Source organism: Sarcophilus harrisii, chromosome 5 (genome assembly GCF_902635505.1).
Source record: "Sarcophilus harrisii chromosome 5, mSarHar1.11, whole genome shotgun sequence".
Lineage (NCBI taxonomy): Eukaryota > Metazoa > Chordata > Mammalia > Dasyuromorphia > Dasyuridae > Sarcophilus > Sarcophilus harrisii.
The window spans coordinates 243,201,006-243,222,557 of NC_045430.1; the positions used below are offsets into that span (position 1 = coordinate 243,201,006).

General features: G+C 36.2%; 1 protein-coding gene across 9 annotated transcripts in view; it reads left to right on the forward strand.

The window, feature by feature from the left end:
• The window catches only part of CDK14 (cyclin dependent kinase 14), a 673,115-nt gene that overhangs the window by 571,494 nt on the left and 80,069 nt on the right, over positions 1-21,552 (forward strand). The gene's annotated exons all lie outside the window — the stretch shown is intronic.

A 21,552-nucleotide genomic window follows, 5' to 3' on the forward strand; every position in this document is an offset into this window, starting at 1 on the left:
GTTTTTTTTTTTTTTCTTCTGAAAACATCATGGAAGTATCACATTTTCAAAGCCATCGAACTGGCCATGGACACCACTGAGAAGTCCTGTTCCCTCTCTCTGTGTCCTCCCTGTTGCCACATGACTCTTGGGTTGAGTGTTTTAAAACTTCAGAGGCCACCAAACAGTGCCCGTGGACCTTGATTTGCACACTGACCTCTTTTTTTATGCTGTCGTTAGTCTGATTTTGGCCCCTTACTTCTTTCTCATTCTTTTTGCTCCTCTAAAAAATGGGTTAATTTTTGTCAGAGCCAGGATGTGCCAGAGCTAGCTAGTACCAGTCATTACATTTTCAGTGTGAGCATTTACACATTAGACAGTTTACACATTAACACTTGATAGTGCTACAAATCAGAATTAGATTTATTATTTTGTTGATTGTCTTGACTTAAGAAACTGATGGAGAAAGTGTTATAAGACAGAGTAAACTTAAAAGTGTTTTATCCTTTTAGAGAACCAGTTGTTAAACATTTATTAGTACATCCCTGGTCAGAGCCTAGATAAAAGTGTGATAAAATGCTGGGTACCAATAGAAGGCTCCACAACAATTTGGATCAAGGTTGAACATGAAACCATTTATTTTTATTAGGTTGGGATGGTGTTGACTGAAGAGCCAAGGTTAGCATCTGCTGTCACTCTCCTGGACTGTAGAAGTATCACATCAGTAGGAAATTAATATATCTAGAGATGAGCATTTCAAGGGAGCCATATATGAGACACACAGGGAAAGTGAGAACTGAATAGGACAGATAATTAGTAAGATGTCAGAGGGAAAAAAAGATTGGATTTGATATTAAAAGACCTGGACTTTGGGCCTGCTTCTGCCAAGGTTCAAGACTACTTTGTGTACTGTTGAACAAGGTCATGATTAGATATGTCAGAACCAGTTGGTATTGTTTGGGGGCTAATCACCCGTGGTATTAGGACTTTTGTCTCTGAATCTTGGTATGGGGTGAATAATGGCGGAGTAGATGGACTCTTTATTGGTTATCTCTTGAGATATATTGATACATAGATATCTACAGACACACATAGTATATGTATGAATGTGTGTGTATATATATTTATTTATGTATTTACATGTAGAATATGGTGTTTATGTATACAGTATATATGTATGTAAATGTATGTGTATGTATACATATATGTACATGTTTGTGTGTTTATTTTCCTATATTCCCTACTTGTGTCAAAAAGTCTTAGTGCAGTTTTAAACTTTAATCTTTAAAATTTAAAAAAAAAAAGTAAGTCACATCATACCAGTATAAACGAACAAGATTCTTCCTATAGTTGTGCCGATCAAATAAGCTAACCTTGTTGTACACACACACACACACACACACACACACACACCCCACTGATGATTTGCTTTACACATCTTCTCTATCCCATGAAACTGGCTATTAGGAAAACGTTTATATTATGAGCTCTGACTCTGTAAAACCTCGGATTTCAGGGTCATTTCTTGGGCGTGTCCTTATTGGGTCTGAGTGTGAGGAAGGATTCCTATGCTAATCACACTGATTAATCTGTAAAGTTGATTTCCAGGCCCATTATTCGTCCTGTGCCTCAGGGCGCGACTGCATTGGCATTTCAGGAGCATGGTCCACTATCAGAATTGCTTGAACGGTTACCATGGTGAACAAGTCTGCCAGTTCAGCTTCAGTCACTATTGATCATGTGGCTGATTGGTCAATACTGTGACCCATTTGGCTCACGGAGTCAGGAGCCCCAGCCTTCTCTTTTGTACACTGAGCAAGGAAATTCCTCCCTCTCAGGACCATGGTGATGATTTATGAATGATCCTGAGATGAAAGATGCCAAGATGAAAGGTAATTTGTAAATGCTGGCCAGAATTACTACGGAACTGGCCCCTCTTTGCTAAGGAGCCATAGCCAGACATAGAAAATCCTGAAATGTCTCCAGTTGTGATTCTTTGCATCCTGCAGGGGATGGGGGCCGAGAGGTGGGGAAACAAACTTCAGATTGCTCACCTTCACCTGCTCTATTTTAGGGTAAAGGATAACTCATCTTTTATTTGGTCAAGCCAAGTCAGGACTGAGTTTCAGACCAATAGCATTGGACAGAGAGCAATGGCATACATGAGGATAACCATATGCCTTTAAACTTCTGAACATCCATTGCCACAATGAGACTCCCAACTTGATAAATTTCTTAGTCAGTTCAGTGGAACAGAACCCTTCTAAAATGTGCTTGTTTTATGTTATTCCTACAACACAAACATATCCAAACAACCCCGGATTTCAGTTCAGGGCTCCTGAATTTGTTTCCTCATCATCAGGTTTTTTAATTAGGCCAGGAGTAATATGAGAATAGCCAATCAGATCTTTCAAGTGATCTATGACAGAAGCTCAGTGCCAAAAACATCACCAATATGGCAGCTATAGGTATTCACTGAAAAAGAATTTTTAAAGGCAGCTTGGATCCCATCATTCTAAGAAAGGATTTTCTCTGCAATCTTACTTGTAAAAGTGTAAAAGTAAAAGTAAGTGTGTGTGTGTATGTGTGTAGTATATCTGTGTTTACCTTAGCAGTTTTTGTTTTATTATTATATATCATGAATTACAAATACATATTTTGTTATATCACTAAGTTTATGTTTGTTATTTTATTATTAAATTTTATTTTTGTTTATTATTAAGTGCTGGCACAAGCTTATGCTTCCATTGTGAATATCATTCCTTTAGGACTATTTGCTCTCAAGGTCAGATAAATGGTGCCATAGTGGATAGAGGGCTGGACATGGGGTCCGGAAGAATCATCCTCCTGAGTCTCAGACATTTATTTACTTGCTGTGTGACTCTGAGCAAGTCACTTAACTCTGTTTAATTCAGTTTCTTCATATGTAAAGTGAGCTGGAGAGAAAAATGACAAACCTCTCCAGTACCTCTGTAGGAAAACCTCAAATGGGGTTTGAAGAGTTGGACCTGAATGCAAAATGACTTATCAGCCCCAATATTTACTTTATCTGTTTTGTCTCTTGCCTCTTTTTACATCTTTATTTTTTTTGTTTCTATCTTTATCGGGTTTTTCTCTCTCAATTCCTTCTTTCTTCAGAAATACCGTTGAGGCACATTGATCCTTGTTGGGGGTGATGTGTGTATTTCAAGCTGCCTCTCAGAGGAGGGATGCTGTGGTCCAGGGATGTTCCTGTCAGTCAGTGACTCCTCATTTTCATTCCATGCCTGTGTGGAGGTTCTGAGCCTATGTGTGCAATGACTGGTTAATCACTCTGAAAAGCCAGATAATACCGACCATGTAGTGGTCTCACTTCCACAACATTTGAAGAAAAATAAAACTATAGAAGTTATAATGTAAAAGGTCTGTCCAAAAGGAGATTCATGAGGAAAAAAAAATAATACCGTAGCTCCGAGACTCTGATATTTTGGGTGTTGATTTAACTAAGTGTCTAAACAGTAGCAGCATCTTAAACTTCCCAAGTGTCTGTGTTCTGGGTAAAGCAATAGCACTGGGAGCTTGGATGGGGGTGGGGATTCAGATATGACAAGGCTTTAAGCTAGTACTTTAATAACCCAGCTTTGGGGACTTAAATGAAAATAACTGTGAAGAAGCATTCATTGTATGACTGCAGCCATTGTAAAGATGGAAGACTAAGTGGGGAGGATGATGTGTTTCCAGCCCTAATTTCCCTCCCATATCTCAGTACCAAATTATTTCTATACATGTATGTTGAGGGTCACTTTAATTATTTAGCTAATCATGCTGGATTTGCATAAATTGGCTTTAGTGGAAAGGCTAATAAGATGCATTTTGCTTTGCAGCTGAAAGCAATTTAGGTTTTAGAATCTAGTAACAACCAAAATGAGTGACTTAAAATTATGAGAGTCTGTACTTAAAATGGGGTGAGTGCCACTGGATCATTAAAATTTGTTTTTGTTTTTCGGTTTGGGTTTTGGGTTTGTTTTCTGTGTGTGTGTGTGTGTGTTTTTTTTTTGTTGTTGTTGTTTTGTTTTTTTACATTTTTCCTGTCCTCATTCAGAAATGTTACTTGATGGTTTTATGGCTTTTTCCCACTTGTGTTTATTCATCATCAAAGGGTGAGACCACCAGAAAGAGAAAGCTCTAAATGATATGCACATGGAAGTTTCTCTAAAGAAAGGACAAAAAAGTTGGGCGACATTGTCATTTGCATACTTATTCTCATCTGTGATATATACACATGTTGTTGTTGTTGTTGTTGTTGTTGTTCAATCATGTTCAGCTTTTTGTGACCCCATTTGGGGTTTTCTTGGCAAAGATATTGAAGTGGTTTGACATTTTCTTCTCCAGCTTCTTTTTACAGATGAGAAAACTGAGGCAAACAGGGTTAAATGTGACTGCCCAGAGTCACACAGTTAGTTAATGTCTGAGGCAGCTTTGAATTCACACATGTGAATCTTTCTGACTCTAGACCCAAGACTCTATCTTACTGCTCTATACACACATGCATATATACATATTCCCTTACACACACATAGATGTATGTGTTGATATATATATATATATATATATATATATATATATATATCTCATATATCCTACACTTACCCCCTACACTTACCCCCAGAACTAGTTTAGTTTTCCATTCATATGACAAAGGAGTAGGGCAGTAAGATCCGTCATTGGACGAATATGATCAATAAGATGTCTTTTTGTTTTCATCTTTGACTTAGAAAGAACATCAGATGATAAAATAATACATAAAGGTTGAATCATCTATTCTTCAAACTTATCAAACTGGTAGAAATCACAGAATCTGGTAGAAATTACATTATTTGGAAAATGAAATTTTTTTTTAGGTTAGACTATAGGCTCACATTTCCATAGCACTTTACAGTTTGCAAAATATTTTCCTGACAAAAAGGAAGCATGATTTCCATTTGTAGATTGGCTAAATGAGACCTAAAGAATGGGTAAATGATTTGACCAATGTCTCACAACTCATCAGTATCACAACTCCAGTACTTGACTTTGGAGTTCTTATTCTAAATCACAGTAATTTCCAGTACATGACTCAGTCTTTTTGCCTTTTTGTCCACCAAGTCCAAACCCTCAATTGGTTGAACCTTCAGAGACTCTTCTTTAGTCTTTTCATACTATTATCATTGATAATATGCTTTATTCACAAGCATGCATGGCTCATTTTATTATTGTGAATCTAGGGAAGGATTTCTAATTAGGCATTTAGCATTGTCCCTAGCACATAGTAGATGCTTAATAAATGCTTATTCTTTTCCCTTTCCGCAAAAAAAAAAAAAAATCATCACAAAAGACATTATTTTAATTAAAAATGAAAGAAAGGAAACCTGGAAGAAACTTAGTTTAAAAAAAAAAACACATGTTGCATTGGGTTATCTTTACTCAAATATTTCCCCTAAAATAGAGGACAATCTTTGCAGTAATATCTTCCTGGCTCAAAGGGCATTTTTCCAACTGGATCTTTTGCTGTTTTTTTCATGATGTTCTCATTGTAGAGTTTAGGGATGGAGGACCTCAAGTGGATCCTTTTAAAATTGAAAGTTTTAGGGTTTGGATTACAGTTTTGTTTTGTTTTGTTTTTTGTGTTTTTCTGGCCTTTTCCTCATTATATAAAAAATCTCCAAAGCATGTACCATATATGGTGCTAAATCACGGAAAACAAGATGACCAGAGGATTCAAAAGGAAGCTGAAAGGGAGGAGGGAATATCTCTCTTGGACAACGGAGAAGTCAAACTCACCTGACCCTGATAGGAACCAAGTTCTGCCAAAACAGAGGAGGCCAGACCGTACGACAGACTGTGCCTGGGGAATGGCCACATGATTCTATGTCCATATTTATGAACCCTGAGAAATTCCTTTATCTCATCATAACTTTATCACTTTTCTTCTGCTTTATGACCCTTTTCCTTACTAAGACTAACCCTTCTACATGCATAAGTGATCCCATTCCATCCTGGTTTTTCTGGCAGATGATTGATCATCATCATCCTTCTTTTCTCAGTTATCTTTAGTGGAAGTATCTGAGGACAAAAGGGAATGTATGTGAGAAATGTTACAAAGGTTTAATCAACAGATTTTGGCAACAGATAAAGCAAGTAAGAGGGAATGAGTTGAGAATGACACTTAAGTTGCCTAGGTATCTGACTGGAAATACAGTGGTACCCTCCATAGTAATAGAGGAGTTTGGAAGGAAAGAGGGATTAAGAGCAAAATTAATGAGTTCTGTTTGGAATATGTTGACTTTAAGATAGGATTTGAGATTTCTAATAGATTTGGAACTGAGAAAATAGAAGAGTCTGTCCTGAGACCAGGAAAAGGGATGAGTAGAATTTCGTTAGCTTAATTGAGTCCATGAAAACTGATGAGATAACTAAGTGAAATAGTATAGAAGAAGAGAAGAGAGTCCAGAACAGAGTCTTTAGATCCCTACCTTTATTAGGCATGACTTGAATGAAGATCCAGCAAGGAGGCTGAAAAAGAGGGGCTAGGCAGGGGCAAAGAGAACAAGAACAATGTCATGAATCCTAGAGAGAAGAGGATATCAAGGAGAACAGGGAGATTAAAAGTGTCAGAGGCTACAGAAAAGTCAAGAAGAATGAGGATTGGGAAGAAAAACCCAAAGGCATTAGAATTGACCTTTAGATTTAATTCTGCCTGCAGAATTAAAATTAGAGGATAGAGAAAAATTGTTTATTCTTTCACTGAAGTAAAAGTAAAAATGAGTACTAATCATGATTTCAAACAAAGCAACAACAAAAATAAACCTGATTAAAAGCGATACACAGGGAAATTACATTTTTCTGAAAGGTATCTTAAAAAAAGAATTAATATCTATGCTAAATAAATATGCACAAAATAGCATAGCATCTACATACCTGAATGAAATTACAAAGAGAAGTGGACGCCAAACCTATAATGATAAGGGACCTTAATCTACCCTTCTCAGATTTAGATAAATCTAACCTTAACAAATAAAAAAGTAAAGGACCTGAATAATATTCTAGAAAAATTAATTATTATTCACCTATAGAGATATTGAATGAAATAAAGGAATATACACAATCACATAAGGAAAGATTAATTCCAATATTATATAATGTATTTGAAATAATAGGAAAAGATTGGTTGGAGGAAGAGGATCTTATCAAATTTTTCTCTGACACAATTTTTAATTCAATACCTAAACCAGGGATAGTTAAAACAGAAAAAGAAAACAAAAGACTAATATCCCTAATAAATACAGATGTGAAATTTTAAATGCAATATTAATAAAGAGACTATAATAACACAGCACAAAGATTATATACCCTGACCAGTTTGGATTTATGCGAAGAATATAGAGCTATTTTGGTATTAGGAAAATGATAAAACATACTTGATGATATTAATAGCAATAAGAAGCCTGTAATTATATTAATAAATACATAAAACCTTTTGACAAGATACAACATCATTTCTGTTAAAAAAAAACAAAAACTAGAAAACATTGAAATCAATAGATCATTCCTTAATGCAATAAGTAGTACCTATCTAAAACCAAGAATCAAATTATCTGTAGATAAACTAGATGCCTTTCCAGTATGAAGATAAAGCAAGAACACCCTATTATCATCATTACCACTCAATATATAGTATTAGAAATTCTAGTTATAATAATGACAAGAAAAAGAAATTGAGGAAATATACATAGGCAAAGTCTAAGCAAAACAATCATTTTTTTACATGACATAATGGTTTAATTAAAAGAAGCCTAGAAGAATAAATTTTAAAAACTAACAAAAAATTTAAAAATTTCATCAAAGCTGCAGAATATAAAATAATCCCACATAATAAATAATTATAACAAAACTGTCAAAATCCAGCAGGAAAAGGTTAAAAAAAAAAGAAAAATTTCATTTAAAATAACTATAAAATTGTCAACGCACACATGAACCAACCTCAAAACACTCCAATAGATTTAAATAATTGGAGCAATATCCATTGGTCATGGGGAGGCCAAACCAATTCAATAAAAATAATAATAGTGTATATATTAATGTACTTATTTGATGCCATGCCAGTTAAACTATCAAAAATTACTTCATACAGTACTAGAGAAAACAATTCATCTTGGTAAACAAAAGTCAAGAATCTCAAGGAAATTAATGTAAGGAAAGGGGCCCAGGAGTACCAGATTTCATTTCATACTACGAAGTAGTAATTATGAAAAAATAGTTTGGTATTATTTAAGAAACATAAAGGTTTATAGGGAGAAAAAGATTCGGTATAGAACATAAAAATACAAATAATCACAAGAGTATGTATAGTATTTCATGATGTATAGAATTTGATGAAACAAGGACTCACTATTTGACAAAAATTGCTGGGAAAACTAGAAGATAATCTCATAGGAATTAGGTCTAGATCAGTCTTTCACTATATACCAAGATATACTTCAAATAAGTACAGGAATTAGACATAATGTATGATTTCATAAATAAATTAGAGGAATAAGGAAGAAATTACTTATGATATCTGCATATGGGGAAAGAATTAAGGACGAAACAGAAAATAGAAAGTATCACAGAAGGCAGAGTGGATAATTTCAATCCCCTCCTCCCAAAAATGCACAAATAAAACTAGTGCAACTAAAATGAGAAGAAAAAGTAGCTAAATGAGAAAAAAATCACTTTTAAGCTAAAAGAAAGTAATTCAAATATATAAAAATAAGAGCCATTCCTCTATTCGCAAATGGTCAAAGGATATAAATAGACTGTTTTCAGAAGAACAGATATAAGCTATAAATAACCATATGAAAGAATGTTCTAGATCACTAGTAATCAAAGAAATGCAAATTAAAATAATCCTGAGATTCTCCCTCACACCGATCAGATAAGCAAAATTGAACAAAAAAATGGAAAATGATATACTAGAAAGGCTGGAGAAAAACAGGTTACATTAATGCACTGTTGGTGGAGCTCTAGACATGGAACTAAATTTGGAACTGTTCATATCCTTTGACCACATGATAAAACTATACTAGGACCATTCCTAAAAGAGATCAGAAAAAGAGGAAACAGACACATATTTTGTGTGTGTGTGGTGGTAAAGAATTAGAAACTCAGACCATCAATCAGGAAATAGTTGATCAAGTTATGGTTTCTGAATGTGATGGAATACTATGATTCTATAAGAAGTGATAAAGGGGATAATTTTTGAGGATACTTGTATGAACTGATATAAAGTGAAATGAGCAAAACCAGGAGGACAACTTATTCAATAACAAAAATGTTGTAAAGATAATCAATTCTGAAAGAGTTAGGAATCCTGACCAATTTGATGACCAATCATGATTCCAGAGAACTTAAGATGAAACATGTTGTAAACCTCCTCAGAGAGAAGTGATGGGCTCGGCATACTGACTTGAACCTTTTTTTTTTTTTTTTTTTTTAAACTTGGTCAATATGGGTTTTTTTTTCCCTTTACATATAAGTTTATAACAGGAATTTTGTTTTTCATATTTTTTTTCAATGGTGTGTGGAAAAGAAAAGGGAGATCTTTATATAGAAAAAATTCTATAGTTGGGATTCTGATCAAAGGTCCTTCCTTCATTGGTATTTTCACAATACCAATCAATTAATGCTAATTGACCTATATTACAGTAGAATACATAAAGAAAACATTCATTTAACACTTTCACTGTACTTAAAAAATAGTAATTTACCTTTAAATAGCCCCTTAGAGTTTGCAAAATGCATTACATGTTTTATCCTCACAACGACTCTGAAATAGGCAGATTTTTCCCATTTAATAGATGAGAAAACGAGGGACGAGAAGTGAAAATTTGAATCCAGAGCTTTCTGACAGCAAATCTAGTCTTTCTACTTCAAGTAGAATATTCACACTGTAAATACCTGATTCAGAAGCAAGACAGAATGTTGTTCAGCTTTCCCTTTGTTCTTTTGCCCTGTGAAAAAACTAGAAATTCTGTGTCAGTCTGTCTGGCAGTCTCTCTGAGTATCTGTCTCTGTCTTTCTGTCTGTTTGCCCCCGCCCCACTTTTTGCTTTCTCTGTCTCTCCTCTGTGTGTGTGTATACATATGTGCGGGTTGGTATTACACATATAAGTGTGTACATATATACACACTGAACCACACAATGCACATTCAATAAACCAGTTGTTTTATCTTCCTAGGGAGCAGGATGAAATGATTGCAGAATATAGAATTTCGTGTCTTTTGCTTTTGCTTTCTCAGTCTTTGAATTGGAGGGCTGAAATAGCTAAAAGGGACAGGCAACTGAATAAAATCAGCTTTGGGCAAGTCCAATACTAATTTTAATCAGTTTGTGAAAATTTGAGAATTTACTGTGATATTTTTTGGTGTTTTCAAGTCAGATGAGCTTTAAAATTGGGGGGCAAGTGGCAGGGCAGGAAATAGCACTGAAACTTGTGTCTTCTGATATGCTTTTAACAGCCCCTTTTTTGAAACTATTTAACTTTCATCACCCAATGAAGTTCTCCCAAATGTGGTTTGGTGCCACAGATAATAGGAAAGAAACTGTGCTTGGTGATTGGCTAAATTATGAAGTTATCAGTAAATGTGTGGAAGAGTGTCTCTCAGTGCACATGCTCAGTAAGCACATTCCCTTTTCCCTTTTCATTTAATGTTCATTCTTAGAAATTTGGGATAGAGAAGAAGGAATCTGCCATGCCCTAAGTGCCCTGTATTGTATTATTAATACCAGACTAGCAGCTGATTCCCACTCGACTGTCTTTGTGGTGTGCTGATGCTCTAAGAAGTAGCTGAGCTTAAAAGGAGGCTCTTTTCGTTGATGTGGGCTGATAGTCTGGGATGGCATTTGAATGCACAGAGGACAATGTCTAATGGCAGTGTCTACAAGTCCAGGCAAAGGCAATGCTAAACTATGTCCATTATTCTGTAGAGACTCCCTACTCTTTTCAGGGATATTTTGGTGTATGTTGGGGCTTTGTCTCCTGAGGCAGGGGGAGTGAAATCAGTGAAGGGAAAAATCTGAGATTCCCAGACATAAAGGTTTCTATGCCTTGTGCCAAAAGATTGCAATAACTGAGAGAAAGAGACAGAGACAGAGAGAAAAAGAGAGAAGGGGGGAAGGGAGAGAGGAGAGAAAAGAAGGGAGAGGGAGAGAGACAGAGATGGACAGGGAGAGAGAAACAGAGAGGGGGTAGGGAGAGAGGAGAGAAAACAAGGGAGAGGGAGAAGAGAAACAGAGAGAAAAACAGAGAGGGGGGAAAGGAGAGAGGGGGAGAAAAATAGAGGGGGGGAAGAGGGAGAGGGAGAAAAAAGAAGGCAAAGGGAGAGACAGAAACAGTGAGACAGAGAAACAGTGAGAGAGAAATAGAGGGGGGAGAGAGGAAGGGGAGAAAGAGGGAGAGAAAAGAAGGAGAGGAAGAAGAGGGGAGAGAGAGAGGAGGGAGGAGGAGAAGAGAAGAGAGGAAGGAGGAGGGAGGAGAAGGAGCTCGAGTGCATAAATCTAATGAAAATTCTTATTCTAATCCATGGTGGTTGTGCCAAAACAAAAACATTTTGGCTAAATGGGGACAGATACATTTAGCAAAATGCTTGCAATGCAATGAATTCTTTCTCTGGGCAAATTTTTTTTAAAGCATTACCTCAGTGGTATAAAATTATTTGCACTGAGTCATTTTGGAGTTGAGGGTCATTGATATTTCTGCCAAAATAGGAGAATTTTCAACCCTCCACCAGACTCCCTCCCCTCTAAAAATATAGGGAATCAGAGGACTTCAGTTATTTGGTCTTGCAGTTCTGTGCATGGGGTCGTTACTTTCACTGAAAATATTTGTAAGATTTTTTTTTTTTTTTTAAAGAAATAAGGATGTGAAATTCTTTTAAATCCACACTTCGGGCAATGACACCAAACACAAGGTCTTCTGAGAATGAAACCTTATATTAACTTCTGCACTTTGGTTGGTTTGTTTCAAATTATCACCATTCTTTTAATAGGGTTTGTGTTATGTGCCCTTGGATTTTTAATTGCTCTGGATTATCATTTTCAATGCAATTAGTATAATGCCATCAATTACACGTAATAATTACTGTAAATGGGGCTATTGGCCTAATTACTATAAATGTGAGGCAAGACGTGTGATTATAATGTCCAATTACACCATGTACAGTATTTATTTTATATTATTACATATAATGGTACAATGATAACACATAATTATATTGTATAATTCTTTCAAAAACATATCTGTCCCATGTTAAGATATCTCTAGTGCTCTCGCACAGCCAAATTCAGTATCTTCAGGGTCTTCCTTCTTAAATAATCAGTTTTCAGAATGGGCTAGGTACCCACTAAGCTTCGTTGGAATGGAATAAACACTTTTTTTGCATGAGAGAGAAACGACTCTTCAGAATAAAAATCAACTTTTACTCTCCCCCCTTAATAATTGAAAATGGCCCTATTTTCTGTCATCGCCTACCTTATCAACAGCTAGAGAGAATCCTGTTCAACTTTGTAGCCTAGAAAAAGCTCCCCCACGTCTGCCTGTTTATGTACAGCACATCTTTGTATAAATAAACACATTCGAATGATGACTACATTTAAAATATGCTCCAAAAAAAATTGGAATTCTTGTCTCCACTGCGGAAAACATTATAATCATCCCTAGTTGCAAATGTACACTTAACGAGCTTATGGCACGTAATTAATTCCGGGAAGGATGCTGTTTGACAAGAGTGGAATTAGGAGAATCGGGTATTGATAGTGGCAGGAGAAATAAATATATTTTCTCAGGATATGGCAAGAATGTATTTGTGTTCCTTAGAAACTGGCACATCTCGGAGGTGTTGCTCTCAAAATGATCTCAGGATGGAAAGAAATCAGTAATTACCGAGCCAGGCATTCCGTTCTGTCCTAATTTTCCCACCAGTTTTTCAATGTTTCAGCTGCCTGGGAGAGTTAAAGTATTCTCATTAGGTAGCTGCCGAGGCAGCCGGCTCGCCTACTCCCTCGCTCTCTCGCTAGCTTATCCTTGCCTTTCCCTTTTTTTCCCCCTGCCTTGGGAGTGACTGTGAAGATCATTTGGCGGCATGATTGGCAGGTTGGAGGATTCGATCAGATGAGTTCCTCTTAGTGCAGGTCACAAAGGCTAGTTAGCAGGAGCTGTCGAAAAATGCCAGCAGCATCCGAAATGGGAAATGTCATGACTTCGAGGCAGGGGGTGCCACCTGCAACAGAGAGCCCCCAGCTCATTAGCAAGTTACAGGATGCAAGCTTAACTGGAGGGAGCAGAGAAGGAAAGATAATACCCAATAGGGAAAATTATTGTGAAGTGGAATTGATTTCATGTATAATTTGTTTATCACTAGAGGGGACAAATGCTGTCCTCCTGACATGTGCGGAGGAGTGTGGACTGTGAATGAAGCAACTTAGCATAATCTCCAGGTTGAGCTCCGGATTTAAAGAATGCAAACTTCTTTCTTCTTAACTGTGGAAATGATCGGGTCATGTTGTATTAATTAAAGCTGACATTCTCTCAATGGCGTATGTGGGCAATCGGAGCGTTTCGGCAGGGACCGGCCGAGACGGGCTCCTTTCAGAAAGGGAGGCTGGGCGGGGGGAGGGGGTGTGGGGTAGTGCCGGCTGCTGCCGCTGCCGCGGCTTGCCCCCATCCCCCTGCTGCTGTAAATGGAAGCCTGTTTCAGTTGCATACGGAATTAGGACGGAGTTCATGTTTTTCTTTAATGGTTAGCTAGATGGAATCAGATCAGACCATGCTTTCTGACTCGTCCTGTTAATTTCACTTCCAGAGAAGACTATTGGCTCTTTGGGGAAATTGACACTCGCATCCTCTCCGTGGAGGCTCATAAAGAGATGGACAAGACCGTCCGCATCTTGTAGGGGCTTAGTGTTTGTTTAATGAATTGATTTCTGTGAATTACATTTATAGAGAAATGGCTCTTGGATATATAGTTCATGGGATTTTTCCATATTTAGGATCGCTGATGAAAATTTGATCTGTGTCTTAATTCAGACAGCTTTAGTATTATTCACCGCCTAGAAGTCAGTTATGCTTATGCAAAACTAAAGGCTTCCCTAATCATTTGCTGTATGTCAACACATAAGAATGTTAGTTAATAAATTAATAAATGTAGATACTATGTGTCTACGCGTGATTGGCAGATCTAAATCAATATATTAGCATGATTCACAATCATTAAACAAAGGAATATTGCAATTCATGTACATTTATTAAAATGGATGATTAAAACTAGCCTTCAGATGCTATTTGAGGTTTATTAAATCAAGCTTAAAGCAGTTAGGCTTTGTCCCACATATTTTTCATGTGAAAATGTATTTTCTTTTTGTGAGAAACTTTTAAGATCTCCTATATCTTTCACATATCTTAGATGTTTTTTTGTTGTTGTTGTTATTGTAAGTAACAAATGCCACAGCCCTGAGTGTCTCTGGTTGAACACTGAAGTCTGTTTACTTTGCATTCAGACTTTGGTTAGGACAGAGATTTTTCAGAATCCCTCTGCCTTGAGCTTCTTTTTGCTCTTAAATATTGAGACGTTTTACAAGGCAGTTATGAAATAACTAGGGTTGTTTTATCAACCAACCACAGACTGTTGGATTTCCCTTTGCCTGTCTAATGTGAATAAGCATCTTTTAAAATCTTCTAGTCAAAACAGTGCTGGAAAATGCATTCTGTCCTGTGCTCAGAGTTTAAAAAAAAAAAAAAAAAAGCTTAGCATTAAGCTGCTGTTACATAGTCATCAAGATAATGTATTAGCTTTGTCAAAGAGAAGATTTTTAACTAGGCGGATGAATCAGAAACTTCCTCATTTTAACAAATCACACACACACACACACACACATATATATATATATATATATATATATATATATATATATATATATATTCTATGGCTTGATGCTTTAAACATTTTCTTTGGGGAAATTCTATTTAAAGCAGCTCATAAAAATCTACAGTTTTATTATAGCACAGAGAACCAATTATTACATAACTGTTTAAATGCTGAAGAGGAAAGCCTTTTAGGAAATACATAAATCAGTTATTTTGAGGAAAATTATTCTAGTTTTTAGTTCTATAAGATTTAGAATAGAATTTCATGTATGTATATTTATATATATATATGATGTTTGTATGTATATACATTTCCAATTAATCTACAAGTGAATTTTATACTTTGTGTATTATCTGCAAATGTTAAGAACTTCCATCCATCCCCTGCACAGCCAGCTCCCAAGAGGGCTAAGCCAAGAGAGATCTGGCCAGGCAGAAGTAGATGTAAGGTTTTGTGATTTGTGTCTGGAGATTTCTCATTGAATGCATTCACATTCATATTCTCTTTCTCTATCTCATTTTTCTTTCTTTTTTCCTTCCTTCCCTCTTTCTCTATCTCCCTCTTCCCTCTCTGTTTCTCTTTACTTCTTTTCCCCACCCCCATCTTCTCTTCTTCTCCCTTTCTCTTTCTGTCCCTTTTTTCCTCTCTTCTTCTTCTTCTTCATCTTCATCATCATTATCATCTTCTTCATCTTCATCATCATCTTCTCCTCCTCCTCCTCCTCTTCCTCCTCCTCCTCTTCCTCCTCCTCCTCCTCCTCCTCTTCTTCTTCTCTCTCTCTCTCTCTCTCCCTCCCTCCCTCCCTCCCTCCCTCTCTCTCCAATTTCCTGTCCCCTTCCCTTCCTCCTTTCTTCTCTTTCTGCACTTTTAACTCTTTCTTCAATCCTGTTCCCTCTCTTTGAATTCCAAAGCCAATTATGGAACAATAGACTTTATGATTCCCCAGTATTTTGGATGATTCAAACTCTTCTGTTGGCTATTAGCATGATATTTTCATTTAAAAAACATATCCTATTGGCTAACATAATTTACCTGAATCTATGGACTGTTTTTTCCTTTCCAAATAAGATTTATATTATGCAAGGAAAAACATTTCAAAACCCATCTCTCTACCTGTGCTCCATTTTAATACTATTCTCTTAATTACATTGATGATATTTTGTTTCTTTATTTTCCTTTGGAAGAAATGGGTGCACAAAACCAAGGATTTTTTACTCAATATTATTATGCTAATTCTATCTTTGTAATCTGTTATCTCAACATTTATGGTATGTAAAAAGATTCCCTTTTATGTGTTCACAAGAGGTGCTATTTGAAATTCATGTCTTTTATAGAGTTTATTAATGTTGATAGGCCAGCATTTTAAAAAAGGATTTTCTCTGTTTCCTCTCTTCCTTTTCTTCTACTTGTTGACTTTTCTTTTGGGGGGAGGGTAGGGACAGGAGGAACTTATGTATGTGGTTTTCTAATGTGGAAAGAATATCCCATATATCATCTTATTCTATTAGCAGCATAAAGAATTTTGCTGGAATTAAATCTACATGATAACAGAAGTATATTGGGATAACAGAAAGGACCCAACTTCTAGTATCAGAAGTCCTGGTTCTAACTTGTGGAAATTTGGTTCCATCATAGTTTTTCTCTGGATCTCAGTTTCCTGCTTTGCAAAATAAAAGCATTGTACATTAAGGTCCTTGTTTATTCTGAATCTCAAAAATTAGCATCCATTGGATGCAGAAGGACCTGAGTTTGTGTACTGTCTCCATAATTTTTAGCTGTAGGATGTTGGGTAAGTCATTTTGTTTCCTTAAGGTTGTTCCATAAATGCAGGATAATAATATACTACTCATATCCCAGGATTATAGTCAAGAAATTGCTATGTAACCTGGGCTACACGTGATTCTGTGTACACTCCAGTATGAAGCTGGTTAGTCCATTCAGCCAAACTCAGTGGTGAGTCAGAGAAGGCTCAAATAGATTGTTATGGCAAAAGAGAAAGCCCAAAAGGGCCGAGACTAATTGCTGAACTAAAGAGAGAACCCTGACCCAAGAGAGAAGGAACACACCCTTAAGGTTCTGGCTTCCCAGTCAGAACTGGCCAGAAGCAGAAAGACAAGTGGCCATTGGAAAGGAAATGTCTGTCTGCACAGGATGCTGTTTTCTCCTCTGTCCACATAGACCAAAGGTCCTCTACCTGCCTAGTCCATCTCTTGTCCCAGAGGACACTAATAAGAAGGCCCTTGGCAGGGGCGGTAGAATCAGCGGCTAGAAATTTGCACCAAGCTCAGCCATTCACTGGCTGTGTGATCTGGCGTGAGTTAGTCTTTCTGAGCCTCTGTTTATATGTGCAAATGGGCATAAACTACATGTTATTCCTGAGATTTGAATATTATACAAATATAAAATATACATGCTATGTAGGTAGCTGCCATTGTCTTCCTCCTTTTCATCCTCCTCATTCTCATCCTCATTTCTAAATGAGGGAATTGACTGGGGTCAAAAAAATTTATTTCAGTCTCTAGAGAAAGAACTCTTGAGTACAAATTTTTCTTGCCCTTTTTTTGTGATATGGCCGAAATTGAAATATATATATATATATATATATATATATATATAAAATTATTAAAATATTGTTTACTTTCTTGGTGGGTGGGGAAGGAATATGAGAAGAAAGGAGGGAATTTGAAACTTAAAAAAAAAATACTAAAAAATAAATAAATAATATTCCTCTCCCCTCACTGCTAAAGGAGGAATTAAGTGAAAGAGCTGAGCCAGGTACCATCTAGTATAATGTGCAGGAGTAGCTGGATGGTACAGTGGGTAGAATGTTAGACTTTGAATCAGGAAGATCTAGGTTAGATTCCTGATTCTGGCACTGAGCTGATTGGCCCAGTTTTCTCATCTCCAAAATAGGAATATTAATACCTCCTTCAGAGGGTTATAGTGAGGATGAAATGAAGTAACTTATACAAGTAATTCACAAACCTTACAGGGCTACATAAATAGTGATTATTACATGTTATTATTTTAGACTATTTTACTTAATTTTCACTAAATTCTTGGCAGGGATTCCCAAACCTTAGGAATCCAAGTGGAAATGATTTTATATATACATATATATATATATATATTTATATTTATATATGAAAAACAATCCATTCTAAAAGGAACTCTAACATTTTTCAGTTCCATATTTTCCTTTTGTTTATCTTTCAGTTAGATTTATCCAAAATTGATAGATGGATTTTGAAGTCTCCTTGACTATGTTATTGTCTGCATCTTCTTGATGCTCAGATAATATTTCTTTTATTAATTTGGATGTTAAAATATTAGTAGTGTATATTTATTACTGATAATTGGTTTGTTGTCTGTGGTTTCTTTCACTACACTATATCATCTGGTCTATTTTCTATATTTTCTTCATACTATCAAAACTTCCATACTTCCTTTCTGGGATCTGTCTACTAGGTACTTTCTGCAATTGTCTTATAGGACTTTCCCTATGGATTCCCTTCTTTCTGCTCCATTTTTAGAAGGTAGCAGAGATGATACTGCCCCAAGGTAGACTCACCTCTAAGCACATTTCTGATTATGAAGATCACCACTGATCTCTCTTGTTGACTCTTTTACTTTTCCTTCATTTGCTTGTAAATCTCCTCCCTGCCTTTCCCTTTGCTCCAGGTCCCAGTTCCCCCCAGGGGTTTTACCTCCTGGAACAAGGACATTTGTCACCAAATTCCCCAGTCTTATCAGGTGTGAGGTCCTCCTTCCCTTTCACCCATGGGAGTATGGAGTATTCATCAGTGGAGCCCCCTTCCCCCCACACATACATCCTGATGAAGTCCTTGATTCCACCCTGTGCATCATGCATTCCTCTACTCCCTTTGACCTTTATATGGGTAATGTAGTCCCACAAAAGAAGCATTGCTATGTAGACAAAGTGTCATCGGTTTCTGTCCTCATGCCTTCTGTGCTGTCTCTTCACCATTAGCTCTACAAGATTTCTGCCTTCACTTCTATTACCTTATTTAGAAATAAGCCTCTTCTTTGTTATTGAACATCCTTTTTTTTCCCTGTATACTTAAGTTTAGATTTATCAGTTAGATGACCCTGAGTTCCATCCTGAGTTTCCCTGCTCTTTGGAACACATTATTCCATTCCTTCTTCTTTTTTTCAAAGTGGGTGTAAAATATTGTTATGTGAGTCAAATGTCCTTCCCTTTCTGTTTGAAAGTCTTGCTTTTGAATTTAATTTTTAAATTTAACTACTATGTGTTGTGGAGTTTGCAGCCTTAGGTTTTTGTCTGGAGGTGATCTATGAATTCTTCCCACTGGAATTTCATTTTTTATGTTCAAAAGTTCTAGACAGATGCATTTATAATTTCTTTCATTATGGTCTTAAGGTATTTTGTTTTTATAGTGAGCCTGTTTTCTTTTAATATTCTTAGTTTTTGTTTGATCATGCTTCACTTCTGTGTATTTGTATCCCCAATCTGTTGTTCACCCTATTGTTTCTTTGGTGAGGTTTGCCATTACAGATTCAGTGTTTTCTGTTGTTCTGCTCATAATTTTTGCTGTGCAAGACATAAATTCTACTCTCATTTCTCTTTTAAACCTCTCAGAAATAGGGTGTTGTGCTGTCCTCAAATTCTACAGGGGCTTCTGTCTCATCAAGTTTTGAATAATTTTCCTTCATTTTGCAATATTTATTCAAAGAAGCCAGAACTCATTTACTAGATCTAAAGGCCACATTTCCTTCTCTTGTTACTGTTTTTCTTCTTTGTTTATCTGTTTATAGTCAAGGTCTTTAAGACTTCTTCCTGAAATCTTTGATTCTTTTAGTGATTTTCCTCCCCTTATTTTCTTTATTGCCTTCTTTCTGATTCCTTGCCCTCTGATTGTGGCTTCCTTGGGATCCAGATATCAAAGCATCTTTGCCTTCTCCAACATTGGGCAATTCACAGATCAGGAGCTTAAGTTTCTGCCCCAAATGACTTGGCTAGTCAGAAGCAGTAGATGCTGGGTGGAATACTACACACATCTGGAGGATTGCCTTGGTGACCTGTTGGACCCTCCGTTTATTCCTTAGTTCTCTGGCTCAACGCTAGCAGTTTAGAGTCTGCTTTTTCCAACACGAACAGTTCAGAGTTTTGCAGCACCGGTGCTTCTGGTTTATGACCCTAGGCAGGCTTTTACTCCTGAAGCACTTTACCAAGCTGACTATTAAGCCCTGAGCAGACTTCCATAGCTGGCACTGGTATCTCAGTAGCACCAGAAAGGGAAAGCAGTGTTTGGGATACAGAAGTGTGGGTTTTGATGTTAACTTATATTGTGTCCTTGTAACCCTTACTGCTGGTAATATGGATAAGGTCCAAAGTGAGCTTAGGGTCATTGAGCATCAATTTCTAAGTTTGGGGGAGTTAATTATTTTTTGTTAACCCTATTTTGGATGTTGATGACCTAGATCATGGAAACAGCTGGAGTTGCTTTATCTTTGGTGCATAACTTGTATTTTGGATTCAGATGTGTATTCAGATGCTTATACATGTACATATATACACATAAGTGTATGTATTTATGTAAGTTTAAATGTGCATTTATATATAATTATACATGTATACATATACATACCTGTATGTATATATTCATGAATATGTGTATATAAGTATGAATATATGTGTTTACACACAGAGATCATCTCTATATGTATGCATATAATGTGTGTACAAGTTTATAGTACAACACACATGTATGTAACATGTGCACATAAATTTATGTAAGTATAATATATATTTATACATACAGTGCATTATATATGTGCATGTGTACATACACATTTGTATAAATAAGCATAATGTGTTTACATATACACATACTTATAGTATTGTGTGTGTATATATATATTATATGTACATACACATATATGCACATACATCTGTTTATGTAAATATAATACATTGTGTTTATACATACAGTAATGTCTATATACATGTGCATATAAATTTGTGTAAGTATAATATGTGTATACACATACAGTATGCATGTACATATATGTATTTGTGTGTATATAAACATAATGTATTTCTGTATACACACATAGGTATACATATGCATATACTTATATGTTTGTGTATAAATGAAATGCATGTTTACATACACAGTACATATATGTACGTGATATAAATCTGTGTGTATGTATAAGCATAGCTTGTGTGTTTACATATACAGTACAGTATAGTACATATACACATACATGCACATATACTTATGCATGTAAATATGAGTATACATGTGTGTATCTGCTTTCCGAGCTAGCCATTTCAGCCCTTCCAAGGATCCAGTATCAGGGAGGAAGCGAGCTTTGCTCTTTACTCCACGATTTTTCACTGCTCCTCAGTCTCCACCTTCATGCCATCTCTTTACTCCAAACGTTACCAGGGAGGAGGAAGAAAGGAAAGAGAGAGGGAAAAAAAGAAATGAGAAGAGGAGCAGAAAGTCGAGGGGAGGGAGAGACCAATGTGGGGGGAAAGAAGCTTTAAATGGGAGCCGAGATGAATGCTTCACTTGTTGGCTTTTAGCACAATTACCATACCTTCGGAAATATGCAGGGAATAGTTAATTATGACTAAATGAGGTCCTTTTTAGAGTCAGTGGCA